The sequence below is a fragment of the Protopterus annectens genome, chromosome 8.part0 (genome assembly GCF_019279795.1).
Source record: "Protopterus annectens isolate FY-2018-M chromosome 8.part0, PAN1.0, whole genome shotgun sequence".
Classification (NCBI taxonomy): Eukaryota; Metazoa; Chordata; order Ceratodontiformes; family Protopteridae; genus Protopterus; species Protopterus annectens.
Window position 1 is genome coordinate 1897361861 of NC_056741.1, and position 16237 is coordinate 1897378097.

Below are 16237 nucleotides of genomic sequence, written 5' to 3' on the forward strand. Positions count from 1 at the left end.
TCTATGCATATGCAAATTCAGGGTGTGAAGAACCTTCTCACTAGCAGACTGCAGAGAAGGAAAACATGGGCAAATGATTTAAGAGAAAATTCATTAATCACTTTAGGCATAAATGAAGGATTAATACAAAGAGACACACTGTTTCTATGAAAAACTAAAAAGAGGAACAACCATAAGGGCCTGAAGCTCAAACACTCTCTTAGCTGATGAAAGGGCTAAAGGAAGACAAGTCTTACATGTACAGTGTGGCAAGGAAGCTGAAGGTGAAGACTCAAAAGGAGCCTGAGTCAACTTTTCAAGAACAAAATTAAGGTCACAGGAAGGAGGAATAGGTTTCCTGGGAGGCCTAATATAAAGGACACCTTTAAAAAATTGTTTGACCTCAAATCTAGAGGCCAAAGGAGGAGAACAAGGCAGACAAGCAGAAATAGTTGAAAGGTGAGATTTGACTGAAGAATATGTCAACCCAACATGGAGCAGATCACACAAATAAGAGTGAACACAGGAATCTCCACAGAAAGTGGATCCTGGTTACGAGCAAGGCACCAGACAGAAAATCTCTTCCATTTGGACACATGGTTTCCTTGTAGGGGGTTTCCTGACCTCCTGCTGACCATGAAGCACATCCACAGAAAAAAGGTGCCTAACAGGGATCAAAACCCTATCACCCAAATTGTCAGTTGAAGAGTGGACAAGTGAGAATGGATGAGAGAGCCCTTGTCTTGTATGAGTAGGTCCACTCTGTGAGGTTACTTGTGGTGATTGCCATTGGCTAGGTGCAGAAGAAGAGGGAACTGATGCTGTTTGGGCCAAAAGGGAGTCACCAACAAGATTTTGGGGGATTCTTGCTCTGATTTGGGCAGGACCCTCGGTTTGAGAGGAAGAGGAGGGAAGGTGTAGAGAAACTTCACCTTCCAAGAAAAAAAAAAGGGCATCCACCTTCCAGGCCAGAGGACTTGGGACTCTGTTGCAAATGAGAGGAAGTTTTTTGTTCAGAGGGAAGGCAAAAAGGTCTACCTGAGGAGTACCCCACTGGTGGACAATGTCCAAAATCGCATCTCTGTGAAGCATCCATTGGTGAGCCTGTGTTATGGAGCCGATCAGAGAGTCTGCCACAATGTTTTGCTCTAAAGGAATATAAACAAACTGAAGAATCACCTGATATTGGACATCTAGATCCCAAACTTGAAGAGCTAGTGTGGACAGAAGGTAGGACAGTGCCCCCCTTTGTAAATGTACCACATTACTGTTGTATTGTCTGTAAAGATTTTGAGAGACCATGGAAGAAAATGGGTATGAAAGACCAGAAGGAGAGCCCTCATCTCCTGCCTTAACCCACTGGATGTGCAGTAGCAAGCATCGCCAAACCCTGCGTAACACACAGAACCAGCTGACTTTTACTAAATGCATGAATAATGATTTTGATGTTTTACCCATCAGCATGTATATTCATCCAGGATGAATTCATTATAGAAATAGGGTTGCCAGGTAGGCAATGGAGGCTGACTGAGTCAAAACTTTCCCCTGCTGTATAAGCATACCTGTCAAGTGTCCACGATTTTGGCTCAAATTTTTAACTCTGCCCGTCTTAATCCCTCCTAAACGTGGTGACTTTTGCATGAAAGATTATGACTTGCACTTAATAAATAATGAGAATAATTAGTTATAGAGTTGTTTTACTTCAGAAAATATTATCTGCAGACACCCAGTTCCACAAGATCAACGTAAACTCAGAAAAATAGCACAATGCAATTCACAGTGCAACTTCCCATGCCACTGCAACAACTGAGAACTCGCTATTGCATGCAACACCAAATGGAAACCTGTAGACTTATATGTCTCATTTACTTCTTGTGCAGACAATGTTTATGGGGTACCTTAACTGGGAAAGAATTCTGTATGTCAAAGTTCTGTGCAGGGGTCCGATAAATGCATTTTACATTAGAAATGCATATATCTCAACTATCCCTGATTTTGGCACATATTTTAGCTCCATCCCTCTTAATACATTCTGAAGCAGGTGAATTTTGAGGAGAAGATGGTGAGTTACGTGTGATAAATAATGACAGTAATCAGAACTGTAGATCTGTTTAACTTCAGGAACTGTATCTCAATTCACGCTCTTCTTGTGTCAGTGTTTCCTGTTAATAGTACTTACATTTTAAAATGTCTTTGATTTGTTTTTGATTGTTGCTGGATTTGCCCCAATTTGTTGAGAGCAATAGAGAAATGGGTTTTAAATGTGATGTCAAGTTGCAGCTCACATTCAATAGTGTGCTTGTAACATCATTACCTTTCAAGCAAGGATCAGTATAATTTTAATTTTCTGAGTGAAGATTTAAGTATTCTGTCAAAGTGCAGTCGTCAGGAGTTGTTATTTTTCTGTTTGTGTCAGGGCAGTAAAGCCTTCACAGTAGTGTATATATGTATATGTGTGTGTGTGTGTGTGTGTATATATATATATATATATATATATATATATATATATATATATATATATATATATATATATATATATGTGTGTGTGTATATATTTTTTTCACGTAAGCTTGATGAAATATAGCAGTGAGCTGTTTGGCCTGGATATATCTCCTAAAGTGAGGTAGGCAAATGTAGTGACAGTTGTATTTAGGGTTTTGTTTTACTATCTTAACCCAAATCCAGCAAGCTCCCCTGTACCCCCCATACTCCCGCTACTTAAATATGCCAACTCCGACATCACACTACATTGACAAAGAAGGTAAACTATGATTAGACAATGAATATTCATGCTGTCACAGGCAAATCTGCGTGACATATGTCAATCATGCATTATTTGCATGCTACATCACTGTCAGTTAGCATGTCACTCTATCTAGGCACGCCCATTCTTGCTCGAAATGGCCAGTGGGTTAAGGCAGTTCAACAAAGCCAACACTTAAATTTAATTTGTATTTATTTGTTTCCATTTTGTTATTCATGAAATTTCAACTCCGTTCATAGGTTGGTACAAGGCTATCGGCCCTAGGGCCTATACAAGCCTAGCCATAACAATTCCTTGGATATTTCTTCCCACAATATTTACTTCCCTGGATCCCTGTCTAGCAGGGCAACTGACATGATCCCCAGGGTGAATTTCCTATCTCCCATCCAATCGTCAAGGTTCCTTTTGAAGAGGGCCAAGGAGGCGCTCTGCTTGACATGTATGGGCAGTCTATTCCAGAGTATGGGGAGTCTCTGGGTCAGGAAACTATCCCTCCAGCATGTTTTGTAATAGAGAAGAAAACCCTTTTCAGTGGAGGCCCAGGGAAAAAATCTCTTCTAACCGACAATATTACCTGTCATAATCAGGACGACAAGGAGACATGGTGGTAGAATGAGGAAATACAGGAGAGTATACAGACAAAGAGGTTGGCAAAGAAGAAGTGGGATTGTCAGAGAGATGAAGAAAGTAGGCAGGAGTATAAGGAGATGAGGTGCATAGCAAAGAGAGAGGTGGCGAAGGCTAATGATAAGGCATATGAAGAGTTGTATGAAAGGTTGGACACTACGGAGGGAGATAAGGACCTGTACCAATTGGCTAGACAGAGGGACCGAGCTAGGAAAGATGTGCAGCAGGTAAAGGTGATAAAGGATAATGAGGGAAACATACTCACAAGTGAGGAGAGTGTGTTGAGGAGATGGAAAGAGTACTTTGAGGGTTTGATGAATGAAGAGAATGAGAGGGAGAGAAGGTTGGATGATGTAGGGATAGTGAATCTTGAAGTACAATGGATTAGCAAGGAGGAAGTAAGGATAGCTATGAAGAGAATGAAGAACAGAAAGGCTGTTGGCCCAGATGACATACCTGTGGAAGCATGGAGGTGTTTAGGTGAAATGGCAGTGGAGTTTTTAACCAGATTGTTTAATGAAATCTTGGAAAGTGAGAGGATGCCTGAGGAATGGAGGAAAAAGTGTTTTGGTACCAATTTTTAAGAATAAGGGTGCTGTGCAGACCTGTAGTAACTACAGAGGGATTAAATTGATCAGTCACAGCATGAAGTTATGAGAAAGAGTAGTGGAAGCTAGGTTAAGAAGGGACGTGATGATTAGTGATCAGCAGTATGGTTTCATGCTGGGAAAGAGCACTACAGATGCGATATTTGCTCTGAGAGTGTTGATGGAGAAGTACAGCGAATGTCAGAAGGAGTTGCATTGTGTTTTTGTAGACTTAGAGAAAGCATATGACAGGGTGCCTAGAAAGGCATTGTGGTATTGTATGAGGAAGTCAGGAGTGTCAGAGAAGTATGTAAGAGTGGTACAAGATATGTACGAGGGTAGTGTGACAGCGGTGGGTCTGCGGTGGGAGTGACGGACGCATTTAAGGTGGAGGTGGGGTTACATCAAGGATCAGCTCTGAGCCCTTTCTTATTTGCAATGGTGATGGACAGGTTGACAGACAAGATCAAACAGGAGTCCCTGTGGCCTATGATGTTTGCAGATGACATTGTGATTTGTAGTGAGAGTAGGGAACAGGTGGAGGAGACCCTGGAGAGATGGAGATATGCTCTAGACAGAAGAGGAATGAAGGTCGGTAGGACTAAGACAGAATATATGTGTGAGAATGAGAGGGAGGATAGAGGAATGGTGAGGATGCAAGGAGTAGAGGTGGCGAAGGTGGATGAGTTTAAATACTTGAGGTCAATAGTTCAGAGTAACAATGAGTGTGGAAGAGAGGTGAAGAAGAGAGTACAGGCAGGATTGAGTGGGTGGAGAAGAGTGTCAGGAGTGTTTTGTGACAGACGAGTACCTGTAAGAGTGAAAGGGAAGGTCTACAAGAGGATAGTGAGACCAGCTATGTTATATGAGTTGGAGACAGTGGCATTGACAAAAAGGCAGGAGTTTGAGCTGGATGTGGCAGAATTAAAGATGTTAAGATTTGCACTGGGTGTGACGAGGGTGGACAGGATTATGAATAAGTATATTAGAGGGTCAGCCCAGGTTGGAAGGTTTGGAGACAAAGCCAGAGAGGCAAGATTAGATTGGTTTGGACATGTGCTGAGGAGGGATGCTGAGTATATTGGGGAAAAGATGCTAAGGATGAAGCTACCAGGTAACAGGAAAAGAGGAAGGCCTAAGATAAGGTTTATGGATGTGGTGAGAGAAGACATGCAGGTGGTTGGTGTGACAGAGCAAGATGCAGAGGACAGGAAGAAATGGAAACAGGTGATCCGCTGTGGCGACCCCTAATGGGAACAGCTGAAAGAAGATGATGATAATCATAAACTTAATATTTACAAGGATGACAATTTTAAAACAGGAGAATAATGTAATTCAAGCTGTTATTTACATCAGAGTTTTAGCATGAGAGTTAACCATGTATATACCGATATTTAAAAAGTTTCATCAGTTACTATGAAGAAAAAGGGGTGTTGTAGCACAGTACCCCTATAGGATGCGCAGTAGGGACTGATATGGTATATGTTTGAGTGTGTGTGTGTGTGCGCTGAATGTCCAAGCCATCTTAAGTAGTGGAAGTGTAAAGGAAAGTTTCTTTTTTTAGGTAAAGTGAATGGTTAGGGTTAGCACGCTTTGCTAAGGTGGATCAGTGGGACAAATGTGTGCTAATTCTAACCCTAACCCTAACCATGAAAAAAAAAATACTTTCTGTAACATTACACTACTGTTATTCAGATAAATGTGAGGTGATTTTTGCTAGGTTTATGGTTAATACATTGGAAATGGAAATTTGTTTCTTCTTTTGATATACTGGGTGTCTGTTGTGTTGCTGAAATTGCGAATGTCTGACATGCTTTGTTCAGTGTTATTTGTGTTGATTATTTAACATGTCAACCATTCATGTCATAATGATATATATATATATATATATATATATATATATATATATATATATATATATATATATATATATATATGGGATCCGTACAGATCCCCGAATGCACTTTCCACCGAAGATGAAATCACCAAGCATACCTAACCGAAAGTGCTGTTTACCAAAGCAGCACTTTCAGATAAGCAAGCTTGTGCCAGTCGTACTACGGTGCGGATAAAGGAAAATTCCCTTTTACCCACTGTAGTGTGACCTCAGAGTGAGAATATTAAAGTAGAGGGGTTGTGGGGGGCTTCCACCCACATCAGGGGTGCAGGGGGTCTTGTCCCCCTGCATAGAAGTAGGTTTAATATTTTTTGTTTTTTTAAACATACTTTACCGTAAGCTCTTTTTCGGTAAAGTATGTTTGGTGAAAATTTATTCGGACATTTGATCTTTCGATCAAAAGTCCTAGATCCATATATATATATATATATATATATATATATATATATATATATATATATGTATATGTGTGTGTGTGTGTGTGTGTGTGTGTGTGTAATGTACACATTTATTTATTTGCTGGGTAGAGCACTGATCAGAAATTACCAATTATAGACTCAACCTGTGTTGGATGGTATAACATGAGAAAACAGAATAAGTAAACAGTAGTAAATAATGAAAGACATATTAGACTTTAATGTGTGTGTACACTTATATGGCTGTAGTATTACTTGTCAATGCACGTTAACATTTTTTTTCCAGCGTTTTAACTTTTAGTATATTTTTAGATCAACAGAGGGAACAGCCAAAGCATCTGGATGATCTGAGGACTCATTAGGAGACACAGCAGAGATATCTGGGTCTGACAGCACAGGGAAACATCCAATTTAGATTTTATCAGCTTCTTTTTCAGCTAATGTAAGATGTCCTAATGAGAAGGGCCAGTCTCTATTTTCACATGTGCAAACTCCTTGAAACTTTGGTTTTCAAAGTAAATCTTCAGAGAAAACAAAAGGCACCCAAGTGTCTTCATTATGAAAGATTGACAAATGGAGCAGTTTTCATAATTGTGATTGGCTCCTAGACAAAAAAAAAGACATTTAGTGTGGCTGTTCCTGTAAGGTGTATCTCCCACAATAATATTTTCCCTTCTTAGTTGACATGAAAAGGGTCGGTATTTGTCAAAAACATGAAAAAGAGGAAGACTCTCCAATGGAGATACTTATCTGCTTAAGGCAACTGGAACTAGTGACAGTTGTGTCTATGACAGGTTGAAGAAGAAACTCAGGTTTAAAGTTTGTGCTGACACTGGAATTTTGAGGTATTTTGTGGTTATACATTCTTTACATACCTCATAGCTTTGGATATATGCAACAAGAGGAAAATACATTCTTTGGTATCCTGGCCAGACATACAGCTATCCCTGGTGGGATATCACAATTGTTAGTGGTGATGCAGCAGTGATCAGAGGAAGGGCATCCACAAATGCATGCCCTACTGCTCTGAAACATAAAGTGCAATTGCAATAAAATACAGCAAATTCTGAAACTCCTTGAAATCCCATTAAAGTATTTTTTGGGGACAGCTTCATGGGTGATGTAACCTCCCACTCCCCTGCTACACACACACACACACACACACACACACACACACACACACACACACACACACACACACACGCACACGCACACACGCACACACACACACACACACACACACACACACACACACACACACACACACACACACACACACACACACACACACACACACACACTTATAGGGCTATAGATAGATATACTAAATCCAAGATTGCTGTATATCACAGTAGGGGGAAATACTCCAAAGTACTATAACCTTGACTTTGGTGTGCATTCCCTGTATTTATTTGCCTTATCAAGCTCATTTTTGAGGATCTCAGTTATCATCACCAAAGTTACATCAGGAATTTGAATTTAATCTGACTTGTTTTAAGCCATCCCTCCAATTAAGCAAAGCCCTTTTTTATCCTTTCTGTGCCCCACACGAGTGTCTCAGAATACAACAGGTTACTCTTAATCTTTTTATTTTATTTATTAATGTATGTATTTTTATTTTACATGCAAGACAGATATAAGAAAAGCCGCCAAAAGAAAAAAATATATATTCCTCTGTATAAGGCTTCCTATAGTCAAGGGTACAGGGTTTGAGTCCCTTCACCTCCATTTCCCCACTATGTGACTCTCAGCAAATCACTTGAACAGTCCCTGCTCCCACCAGCTCACCACTGAAAAGAGACACTTGGGTCCATTGGGCTTACTCACCCAACAAGTGTATAAAACAAAAAACATATATACAGATTTTATATATATATATATATATATATATATATATATATATATATATATATATATATATATATATATATATGTATATATATATATATTTAAGCGCATATATATATATGCATATTTATATATGGATCTAGTTATTTAGATCAATCACACTAAATTTAAACAACAAATCATTGACATGCTTCTGTGCATGCTTCAAGGTTTAACCTCAGACAATACAAACTAAAAACCACCCCAGCACCCCTTGCTGTTTATTCCAACTCCGAGACTGCACACTCCCCATGGAAAGGTTATATACCCCAACCAAGGGGATTGTCAATGTTGCACAACTGTAGATCTGTTTTGTCGACTAAAGTTGCCAACAAAATGGAGGTCAGCTAAAACTCAAAATGACCAATGGCAGTGCACACACACACACACACACACACACACACACACACACACACACACACACACACACACACACACACACACACACACACACACACACACACACACACACACACACACACACACAGTTCTACCTTGACCCACCAAAATTACATTTTTCTGAAATGTAATTTCGTGAACCTGTTTTTCTGAAAGTGCATTTATCCAAAAATGCACTTTCGTGAAAAAACGAGTCAACGAAAAGCAAAAAAAAATGACAACACTAAACACATTTATGCAGGGGGGGCAAGCCCCCCTGTGCCTCCCACACCCCCACTACTTATGTATTCTAACTCCGACATTGCACTACAGTGGGAAAAAGGGAATATTCCCTTATCCCTACTGTGCCATGATCTACAACAACAACCTTGGTTGCTTTTCGTTGACTCGGTTTTTCATGAAAGTGCATTTTCTGATAAATGCGAGGTACAGCCATATAAATACATACATAAATACACATAGTAAAACAAAAGAGCAAAGCAAAAAAAAAAAACTAGTTATTAAACATGGAGGACAGAAGCCACTGTGTGTCACACGAAGAATGGAAGTAACAGTACAGTCCCCACAGAGCATGTACACATAACACATCCTTATGTTTAGAGAAGAGACAACAAAATGATAGGTGTATCTTTTGAGTGACAAGAAATGAAGGGACTATGCCAGATTTTAACTGCAACACCTTGGTTATGGGCACATCTAAGAGCAGAAGATTCTTGATCTTCTGTCATGAGCAGGCTTCAGATGGCTAGTGCTAGAACTTTCTCAAAAATAACTAGGACTGGAATTGAAGTTCTCAGACAGAGAGAGGGGATAAGTTCATAGATTAGTAGTAGGCTAACTGCTGTTGTATGTGGGTTATTTTCAGCCTAGCCAATTACCCCATGTAAGAATCAAACCCTGTGTTTTGTGTCTGCAAGGTAAGCACCTTAGCCATTCTGCCAACCTCCCCACTGGATGATTGGCAGCATGACCCCCCACCACCAGGTTGTTCACAGTGTCCTTGTTGGCCCTGCCAAAAATTTGCAGGCATTGGACTGGGGAGTAGATTGGAGTCTGGTGGACCCAGCAAGGTCATGGGGAACTTGGTTGACTTTCCAAATGAAAGATGGGAGGGGATAGAGGGAGAGAGAGAAAAGAGATTCCATTTTCCCCTCTTGTTACGTTACCCAAGCTGCAACTTCCCATCTTAGTCTAGTTGCCTTCTTCTGTGAGGTGAGTCACGCCGGTCTTCCTCTAGTCTGTAGGGATCTTGCTCATCTTCTCATAGCTTGTCAATTAGATCTGAAGTGGTTTCCACATGCCTCCCACATCACCAACAGCAACAACACAGATCATTTTGCAGTTTGGTTTGCTTAACTCTACTGTCTACTAACTTGTGAAAACTTGGCAGAAATGGCAATTCACTATATACAACCACCTTGTCCAGCCAGTACTCATAACCAAAGTATTTTTCTTTTCTCTTTAATAATTCAAAGTATTGGTTATTCAGTTCTCCATTTCATCCTTTGCTTTTCTGAATGGGTCGGATTCACGAAACCTCCGTGTAAGAGTTAATATGTCTTACACGGAGGCTGCAGTCTAACGGTATGATGTCAGCATGCCATGCATATTCATGAGGGCATGCTGAATCATACCCTAGGCTAACACGGTCCGTGTAGGAAAGTAGGGGGTGTGTCCGAATGTCGAGTTCTGCCAAGGGACACGCCCCCAGAAGATTCAGAGTCCTGAAAGTAAACACCCACGAGTGAGTCCGCGGAAATGTCAAGGAACACAACACCACACATGCCCCCACAGACTATAAACCCAACTGTAATGTAAAACGTAAAAACAGCAGTTTATTTTTTTTTTTATAATTTCCAAAATGTTTGCCCATAGTTGTGCTCTTTTGCGCTGGTATGCCCTCCGCTCAGCCACAGTTAGTTAGCAGACATTGAAAAGCATATAAGAGGAGGTAGTCACGGTTTGAGCCCCCACAACATCATTCACCATTTTTATTTAAATAAGCATGAAGCAATCCCCTGACATATCTATATATATATATATATATATATATATATATATATATATATATATATATATATATATATATATTAGTATAATTTAAGTAAAATGTAATGAAATGGGCCATGTATTTTTGAAGAAATCCGACATCATAAAATATAAAAAAAGGATCATAATTGCCCATAGCTGAGCAAGGCTTTAACAAGCGTAATATGAGTGCCCATGGATGAGCAGCGCTTTAACAGGCTCAATATGACTGCCCGCAGGTGAGCAATGGTTTAACAGGTTTGATATAAGTGCCCGGAGTTGAGCAGTGCTTTAACACGCTTATAATGAGTGCCCGTAGCTGAGCAATGCTTCACCCAGTGTAATATGAGTGCTCATAGCCAAATAACACGTCGCCAGCGTAAGCCGTTTGTGTGGAGCTGCGCACCGCGCCAACCAGCTTACCGGCAGGCAACGTTGGGCAAGCTGTATCAAAGCCGCCTTTACACAGACACACCTCCTAGCTGTCTAGACAGTAGTAAAATAAAAAAGCAATGGCCAGGCTCGAACCCAGGATACTGTGCACCATAGTCAAAGTACTGAACCACTAAGCCATGACAGTTGTACTGAGAAATGCAGTATTAGCATATATATAGGAATGAATGTAAACAGAAGCATGACAAAGCGGGTTTTTTTTAAGCTGATAAATATCCAAAATGGCCAATCACGGATAAGTGCGGGAAAACCGGCATATATAAGCCCCATAGGCGGGACTACACAGCATAACTGATTGTGGTTCCCATTTGCAGTCAGGATGGCAGGTGCAGGAGAGGGAAGTCGCTTTAGAGCACAGAGGTGGGGTGTTGAGGAGTCAAAATATATGGTTTGGCTCCTAGTCCATGATCATGAAGCACAACTCATGCAGGCCAGGTTCACTGGGGTGCATACAAGGCAGAGGTGTGGAACCAGTTGGCACATGATCTCACCAGTGCCAAAGGCATTCCGAGGACTGGTGAACAGGTCCGTCACCACCATGCAGACCTGAAGTGACGGAAGGAGGACAAACTGAACCGTTGGATCCAGGAGGCCCGCCAAATGCCCAACGCCCCACAACTGAGTAAGTATCCATGTAATTAAGTATGTAAGAAATGCTATCCTAGCCTATAGTATGGAGATGTATGTTCCATTATTACTTTATTTATATTACAACTGCAGGTGTTCGTTCCGCGAATCAGCGAGCCTATGCTGATAGGCTGCTGAGGTTGCACCACCAGGCAGGTTAGTAATTATTTAGCTGGTATTGTCATAGAATATAACTGAGACAGATTGTAAAAGAGTTCAGTGTTGTAAGCCACTAATAAAGCTCAAATAAGCCTAGAAGAAAGATTCTGCTAGTATTGTAAGATTAGATAAGTGATGCAGCCTGGAAAAGAGTGTAATGCAAACCAGTAATAAAGATTAAACAAGTCTCAAATAGAGTTTCCACCTGTATTGTAATATCAGATAACTGCTGCAGCCAGAAAATGAGTGGTAATCAATCATCAAAGGATAGACAAGTGTCAAATACATCCTTGTAAATTCTGCCATATGAAATAAGTGAGTCAGCTGGAAAGGATTGTTGTAAACCAGTAATAAATGTTAATAAAGCCTAGAATTAAGTACCATTCTGAAATGTAAATATAAAATAATTGAGAGAGTGTGAGAAAGACAGTTTGAAGCTACCAAGAAAGCTGTAATAAGTCTGGAATAAAGGTATACTGCAGTCACTACATAATGAAATGAATGAGACAGCCACAACCAAACAATAATGTGTGAAATAAAATGCAGAACATAGACTGTGTCCGTCCCACAAATTGGATATGTTGTTGTACCCTTGCATTATGGAAATAGTATGGTTGTATGAAATGCTGAACATCCACAGTTGTCTAGACCCATATAAATTAAATGTACCAGGATGCTGTACCTGAACACAGCCAGATATGAACATATATGAATAAAAATGGAATGTATATTAATGTAGCAGTAACATCCCCATCACCAACATTCCTAGCGTTATATACAGGAAACTGGACTAATACATGTAGGGGATATATATATGCATCTACTAGGAATGTACAGTATATGTATAGGTAGTTTTAGTTGTTAATGTAATATTTCTTCACCTTACCCTATTGTCACAAATGATGCCATTCCACACCAAACCAGGTATGTGTATTCACAATTAATTCCCATGGACATTTGTCCTGTTGGTTCATACATATCTGCATGTACGTTGATGCATGTGCCCCATTCACATATCCAAACCTGATGGCCTGTTGCCACCAATCAACCCTGCATGCTGTTGGAATGTGCACTGTTGTTCTAAATATGCATGTGTTATGCTTGCTGCTCAATGTTCGGAATTCATGGGTGTTTGGTCAATGGGAATACTGATGCATGCTGTTACAACTAATTTTGAATGGTGTTGTTTGTTACTAACCCAAAATGCCATAAAATACTGCTAAACATAGGACAACAGGGAAGGCGGGTTCCAGTGGACCCATCTCTCCCACCTCAGCTGGCGAGTGCACCTGGCACCAGTGCCCAGGCCGGGACCTCCTCCTCCGGTGGCCCTGTGCCACTTTCGGGTGGAAGCACTGCAGGGGATGGGGCTCATCCCCCCTTTGCAAGCGTGGCCGGAGGAGAGCCTCCACTCACCCTCCATAGGGTCTGGTCTGTGGTGCGTAGCGAGATCAGGCGGTCTGTGACTGATCCCCTACGCCAGCTTGAGGCGAGGATGGCGCAACTCATGGGTGTGCCTGCCCGTTCTATCCAGCCCCCAGAACAGCCCAGGCCTGGGCTGTGAAGGCACAGTGGTAACTGCCTATGGGTGGGGATTTCAGTTCCACTGTTGCCATCTGTGGGCTCATGGGCTCACGATATCCAAACATCCGTCCCTGTCATTTGTGTTTACCCCCCACGTGTCATACTCCGCCCCTGTATGCATCTTGTTTGTCTTGTCTGTTAACCTCACCGACCTACCTCCCCGAATTTACCTACTTCCTGTACCTCACGTTCTACTCTCACCTGAAAAAAAAATAAAAAAAGGGCACTCTGTTCCCACAAAAAAATTATGCCCCATACATAGCTGCCCAATTCGTACACATGTCCACTGGACATGTAAACTGATAATTCTAATTGGTAGTACAACAGATTTTGTTGTTCTCACCCCTCTCTCGGGGGTGGAAGGTTTCAAATTTCACACCAAATTTCATGCATATGTACAGCTGTTGCTGATAAAGAAATGGGCAGCAATGGGCCTTCCCTACACCCTTCCTACACATCCCGAGCTTGTTTTCCTATTGTCCTACCCTCTTTGTGCCCCCTTTTTCACCACTTTCCTATCTCCCCATTTTCTTTTCTTTAAAAGTAAGCACTTTTAAACAGTTGTAAGTGCGTGTGCACCTGTGTGCGCTTAGCTAAGCAAGGGTGCGCTTAGCTAGGCTAGTGTGCGCATGTGTAAGCATCGCGCAAACCAGCACAGACCTGCTTACAACTGCTTAAAAGTGCCTTAGTCACTCTGTATGACAAGGCCTTTAGTCTGCTCATCAGCAAAATAAAATTCCCCTGTCAGTCTCAAACCCAGTACCTTGGAAACAGTAGTCTGCATGAATTACCACTGAGCCATGACAGATATACAAGAGCTTGGTGCTGAAACAAATATATCATGAAATAGAAGGACTGAATGTAAAGGGAATATAGGAAGGCCATTACCCAAAGCTTGTTCCCTGTATGTTTACTGGCAATTCCTGTAGAATTGCATTACATTAGTGTGATAAGAGAAACAGCCATGCTAGGAGGTAATAATATTAGAGTAGCACCTTACAAACCCCACACAGTATCAAAGCATGATAAACACCACCATATTTGAATAGGTATGAGGCCAGACTTCCCAACTCTGACTGATTCACAGGGATGTCCCTGATTTGCAAAAAATGTTACCTGTACCCCACTGACTCCCTGTGAAATGTACTAACAGTAGGTAGAAAGGTGCGGAATCCGACATAATGGTGACTGTCAATAAGTTAAAGTAGACACTACTTGCATGTCAGAAATGGTGTAGTAATACAACTGCAGAATATCTGAAATATATCATGGGTGTATCCCACTGATATGTACCTTTCCCTGAGGCTGCTCAAATATATACCTGAGAGTATCTGAGGCCTGCAAGTGTCAGAAACACACAGGCATATTAGCCTGTCTGCTGCTACACACTCTGTGAATAGCTGTAGAATTACTTCCACAAGCATGCCCTCATGTAGGAGTACAACACAGAAATATCAAAGGATGTAGCCATCTAACAAACTAATGACAGTATAGCAGTTTACAAGCACTGCATGTGCCTGATATTCATAATTGTTAGTACAAAATACAAGGCCCTAGTACTGCTCAGTAGCAAAATAGCATACCCTTGTAAATGTCAAACCCCAGACCTTGAGCTCACCAGACTGCATGCAGTGCCACCAAGCCACAGCAAACATATAAGAACTTACTGCTGAAAGAAATATATCATGCATTACAAGAAGTGAATGTAAATGGAAAATAGGAAAGCCATAGCAACACATTCCAGTAAAGACAAATATCAGGCCTTCAAGGAGTGAATGTAAAGAGAAAATAGTGAAGCCATAGTAACACATTGCAAGAACTACTGTTGTATACCAGTTAATCCACAACTCCCACAGGAAAGTACATACTCCCATGTAAACAGTGTTAGCATTAGCAGGTGTGAGTTAACATACACACTGAGAAGAGTGAACTGGAAAAAGGAACAGTCAGGTTTCAGTACAACATGCATTTCAGTGGCTACAACACACCTTAGATATGACAGACATACCAACCTTCTGACTGACACAACAGTGTGCACAGCAAACCAGCATGGTCCCCACCTTGCAAAACTGAAAGGCCTACTCCTACCTAACCTAACATTTTATAGCAGTGTCCTGAAATCACAGTGAGAACTGCAATTACCACACAGCAGGCTGCATGCAATTAGTAAATGCTGGCCACCAATTGGTGCAGAGGCCATCACATGCATATGTGCAGATACCTACAAAAGCAGCCTGTACTGCCAGTCCACACATGCAATAATATCATTGCAGCAACTGCAGGGAGAGAGAGAGAGACAGAGACAGAGACCCAAAAAAAAAAAAAAAAAAAAAAGGCAAACCAGCAAGCAAGCCATCCAGGCAACCAGCCAGCCAGCCAGTAAGCTAGCAAGCCAGCAATCCAAAAAAATCTGTCAGAGACAAAGGTAATGTAAACTACATAATCTAATAATCTACATACTGTGAACCCTCCATATGTGTTAGCAGTCTGTATCTATATGTATATGAAGATGTGCATAGGGCAAGGGACATACTGCAACTGTTAGTGAAGGTTGGACATACATATGTAGTTGAAGGTCGCTATGTGCACATATCAATGTAGGTTGTAGTGTGTGACATTGAAAACAGCATGCAGTGCAGGTATATGTCATGTGGTGGTGAACTTCTGTGGGACTGAGCCAGTGAGGCCTGCTACAGCTATATGGCTTGAGGACAGCATAATGCATTATGCACAACAGTGTGCAATATCATTCCAGAATGGTATGTCTCACAACCATTGCAGAAGTGATATTCCCACCATGAAAGGTGGGCAGTCCATGTACCTACATGTG